This window comes from Hemiscyllium ocellatum, chromosome 15 (genome assembly GCF_020745735.1).
Source record: "Hemiscyllium ocellatum isolate sHemOce1 chromosome 15, sHemOce1.pat.X.cur, whole genome shotgun sequence".
Taxonomy (NCBI): Eukaryota; Metazoa; Chordata; class Chondrichthyes; order Orectolobiformes; family Hemiscylliidae; genus Hemiscyllium; species Hemiscyllium ocellatum.
In genome coordinates this window covers 16183003-16187523 of record NC_083415.1, presented here as the reverse complement: position 1 = coordinate 16187523, position 4521 = coordinate 16183003, and the positions used below count along the sequence as shown (strand labels likewise).

The 4521-nt window shown below is 44.0% G+C and overlaps 1 non-coding gene across 1 annotated transcript; it reads right to left on the bottom strand.

Annotated features, from left to right (window-relative positions):
* Positions 1-3933: 3933 nt before the first annotated feature.
* On the bottom strand, positions 3934-4008 carry trnai-aau (transfer RNA isoleucine (anticodon AAU)). Its single transcript has one exon. It is a non-coding gene; the product is annotated as a tRNA-Ile (tRNA).
* Between the last annotated feature and the right edge of the window lie 513 nt (positions 4009-4521).

Here is a 4521-nt window from a genome sequence, read left to right as displayed (position 1 = left end):
AATGACTAGATGTGGTATGCAAACCACAAAGGGACTAGATTCAATCTGTGGATTGGGTGGTAATTAAAACTTTACAGTTGGCATCATTACCTTTAAGGTAGGGAAGTGAAAATTAGCTCCTGTTTCTGATCGTAACCCAATTATATTGAAAGTCAATAATGTTGAACATCATGTGGAATCAGAATCAAGCTCAGATGTGATGCATTCACTGAATACAAATGGTATGCTAGACTGTTTAGACTCACATTTGAACAAGTGTCACACTTTCAGGTTGGGGAACACAATGGGATATAGGTGTGCTGGAGTGCGACAGAGAATTGAAAAAGGGTGGGCATAGGATCTGGATGAGAATGGTATCAGGGAGAAAAGGAGTAATATCAAGACAGATGGCCGAACCAAGGGGGAGATTGAAGACAGAGTGGATGCCAGTAGAAAGAAGAAGGCCATTACATTGGTGCACTGGAGAAGTGTACTGTCGAGGGGAGGGGAGGGGAGTGGAGGGGAGTGGGTAACAAAATCAGATGGAAAATTTACAAACACCAACTCCTGAATCACCTCACAAAAGAAAGCCTCACAGAGAATCTCTACAGTGTGGAAACAGGCAATTTGGCCCTTCAAGTCCACACCCACCCTCCAAAGAACATCCCACACAGACCCACACTATCTTTATATCATCATGGACATCCCTGGTCACAATGGCCTGTTTAACATGACCAGTCCACCTAACCTGCATTACTTTGGACATGGCAGAATACTGAAGCACCTGGAGAAATCCCCACACAGGCATGGGGAAAATGTGCAAATGAGTTTGCAGAGGATTTGTAGCTCAGGTTGAAGTCTGGGTTTAAGTTTGCTGGCTGAGCTGGAAGGTTTTTTTCAGACATTTCATCACCATGCTAGGTAACATCATCAGTGAGCCTCTGGTGAAGCGCAGGTGTTATGTCCCACTTTCTATCTATGTGTTTCGGTTTCCTTGGGTTGGTGATGTAATGATCTGTGTTGGTGAAATAATTTCCTGTTCTTTTTCTCAGAGCATGGTAGATGGGGTCCAAACTGATGTGTTTGTTAGCGTTGAAATGTTCGCGCTGAAATGCCATGCTTCTGGGAATTGTCATGTGTCTCCCCGTTTGGCTTGTCCTAGGATGGATGTGTTGTCTCAAAGTGGCGTCCTTCCTTATCTGTAAGTAGGGATACTAGCGATAATGGGTCATGCCTTTTTGTGGTGAGTTAGTGTTCATGTATCCTGGTGGCTAGTTTTCTGCTTGTTTGTCCAATGTAGTGCTTAATAGAGGGGAAAGTGACTAGGATTTCAGGACACATTTTGTCTGTTTGTTTGGGTTTGTTGCTGAGAAATGAGCAGGCTGTGTTCATTGGGTACCTGTTCTTTTTGAATATGCAGTATCGGTGATTTTCCTCTGCTCTTTGTAATTCCTCTGTGCTGCAGTGTGTGTGGAGGCTTGTTGAAATAATGTTCTAATGCAGCTTCATTTGTGGATGTTGGATGTGGATGATTGCTTCTGTACTTCAGCATTTGGTCTGTATGTGTTGTTTTCCTGTGGACACCATTGACTGTTTGCTCTTCTGTGACATCTAGGAATGGCAGTATGTTATTGTTTTCCTCCTCTTTTGTGAATTTTATGCCTGTAAGGGTATTATTGATGGTCTTGAAGGTTTCGTTTAATTTGTTTTGCTTAGCGATGACAAAGGTTTCATCCACATAACAGACCCAAAGTTTGGGATGAATAGTTGGCAGAACTGTTTGTTCGCAATTCTGCACCTGCTAAAGTCCCTGATATCGGAGATCCCATGGGTGTTCCGTGGGTTTGTCTGTAGGTTTGTTATTGAAGGTAAGGCATAGATCCACTAGCTTGATGATGTTGTCCTTGCTGATGAAGTTGGTAGTGTTTGGTGTCTGTGTCTTTGTTCTTCTAATAGTGTAGTCAGTGTTTCCTTGGCCCAGTTGATGTTGATGGACATAAACATGGCTGTTATGTCAAAGGAAACCATTATTTCATTCTCTTCTATCTTGGTGGCTTTGGTGTTCAAGAATTCTTGGTTGGAGTGAATGGAGTGGCGTGAGTCTTCTACTCAGTGTTTCAGTCTTTGGTGTACTTCCTTCACCAGTCTGTATGTTGGTGTTCCAGGTAGTGAGCTTATGGGGCTGAGAGGCCTCCTGGTTTGTGAATTTTTGCATCATCCATAGATGCCTGGTGTTTTGGATCTGTCTGGTTTCATTTTTTGGAATTTTGTCTTGTTTAATTCTCCAGATTTCTGAAGTTTTTGAATGTGCAAACTCCACACAGTCACCGAAGGCTGGAATTGAACTCAGGTTCCTGGTGCTGTGAGGCAGCACTGCTAATCACTGAGACACTGTGCTGCCCCATAATGTGCACTACAAATTTGCACAAGTGGGAAGCAATGGCCTCGTGGTATTATCATTGAACTGTCCATCCAGGGACCCAAATTATGTTCTGGGGACCTGGGCTTGAATCCTGCCATGGCAAATGGTAGTATTTCATTACAATTTTTAAAAATATCTGGATTTGAGTGTCTAATAATGATAATGAATTCATTGTTGATTTTCGGTATAAGCCCGTCTGGTTCACTACTATTGTTAATTGAAGGAAACTGGCATCCTTACCTGGTCTGGCCTACACGTGACCCAAGACCCACAGCAATCTGGCTGACACTTAAATGCCCTCTGTGCAATTAGGAACAGGCACTAAATGCTGACCTCGCCAGTGACACTCTCATCCTCTGAATGAACTTTAAAAATCAGCAGCAGGTGTGAGCTGAGGCATGTTTATACAGCACAAACACACCTAACTTCGGGAATTTAAACAGAAACTGCTATTGTGCAAGACCTCAGTTGAAGCCTTAGCACGGAGGGAAATATTCACAGCAGGACAAGTTCTGTTTGCTCCTAAAACTGACAACCCAACCCTGTTTCATGATTCATTAAACTCTGAGAAGAATAGGACCTAACAATCACCAGCAGTGCTTGATGTGATGTGGTTTCTTCTACATTAGATCAACATACTACAACACAGGGACTTTCATTCTTATTGATGTCTATAGTGTGGGCACTTTGCCCAGTTATGTTGGTGTTACATTAAATGCAGAGTTGACTGACTCAGTCTAACTGTGTGCATGTTGGTTCACTGACTGAATGGACAGAGAATCCTTTAAACAAGATTGTCACATAATGTGACATCATCTAGCTATATTAAAGATATGTTGCCTTTCTGAGAACTGTGCAAGATAATAGTGCTGATGGTTACCCAAGGTTTATTCCTCTTGCAGCCATACAGGAGCTTTCAAAGACCCATAGATCTAAACGCGAAGACCATGAGGGTTGGAAGGGGACAATAAGGGCACATTCAGTCACATTATTCAATTTGTAGATGCTTGGAAAGCAATGCAAGGATTAAGAATACAGAGATCTGGCAGTATAGGGGAGAGGAAATCATCTCACCATTCAGACGTGGCTGGAGTGCAGGCTTTCCCCTAACACAGCCAGCTTGACAATGGCCTAAAGGATAGCTAGGCTGGGTCAGATCTCAAATAGAAAACAAATAGCATTTCTGAAACGTCTTTTATTTTTAGATTAGATTTCCTACAGTGTGGAAACAGGCCCTTCGGCCCAAACAGTCCACACCAACTCTCTGAAGAGTAACTCACCCAAACCCATTTCCCTCTGACGTACCCCAACATGATGGGCAATTTAACATGTCCAATTCAGCTGCCCTGCACATCTTTATACTGTGGGAGGAAACCAGAGCACCCAGAGGAAACCCACGCAGACATGGGGAGAATGTCCATACTCAACACAGGTAGTCACCCGAGGCTGCAATCGAACCTGGGACCCTGGTGCTGTGACGCATCAGTGCTAACCACTGAGCCATCATGCTGCCCCCAGCAAACTTCGCTGGCTGGCCCAATGTGGGGATTGAACCCACAACCTTGGCATTATTAACACCATGCTCTAACCAGCTGAGCTAACCGACCAACACTTCAGTGCTCAGTACATTCGGCAATCAACTTAATCCAGCAGTGGTAATAGTATTGCTGTCATTAGGAAGGAGGAGGAGAAAGAGAGGGAGGGATGCCCAGCACCACCAGTTCCAGAGAGACGAGGTTCAGAGGGTAGTAACTTTGCCTGAAGAGGAGATCTAGGGTCTTCAGTGCCATCAAGCAGTGCACTGAGAGAGGGTGTAATGAAGGTGGAGCAGCTACGGACTGAAAATTAGTGTCAAAGACATCTTCACCTGTCCAAGGACACTATCACCTACATCTGCCCCCTTCTTCGGGTAGACCTGCAGCTGGGCAGCTTGGGAGGCAGCACTGTACTTGATGTGATGTGTTGCTATAAAATAATTATAGTAGAGATCCAGCAACATTGTGTTTTCCCTTCTCTGCCTGGATTTAAAACTTGGTGGGGGAGGATGAGGGGTTAAATATATCATCGATCACCACCGAGACTTAGGAGTGGTTGTACATGAATCGCTATAAGTTGATTTG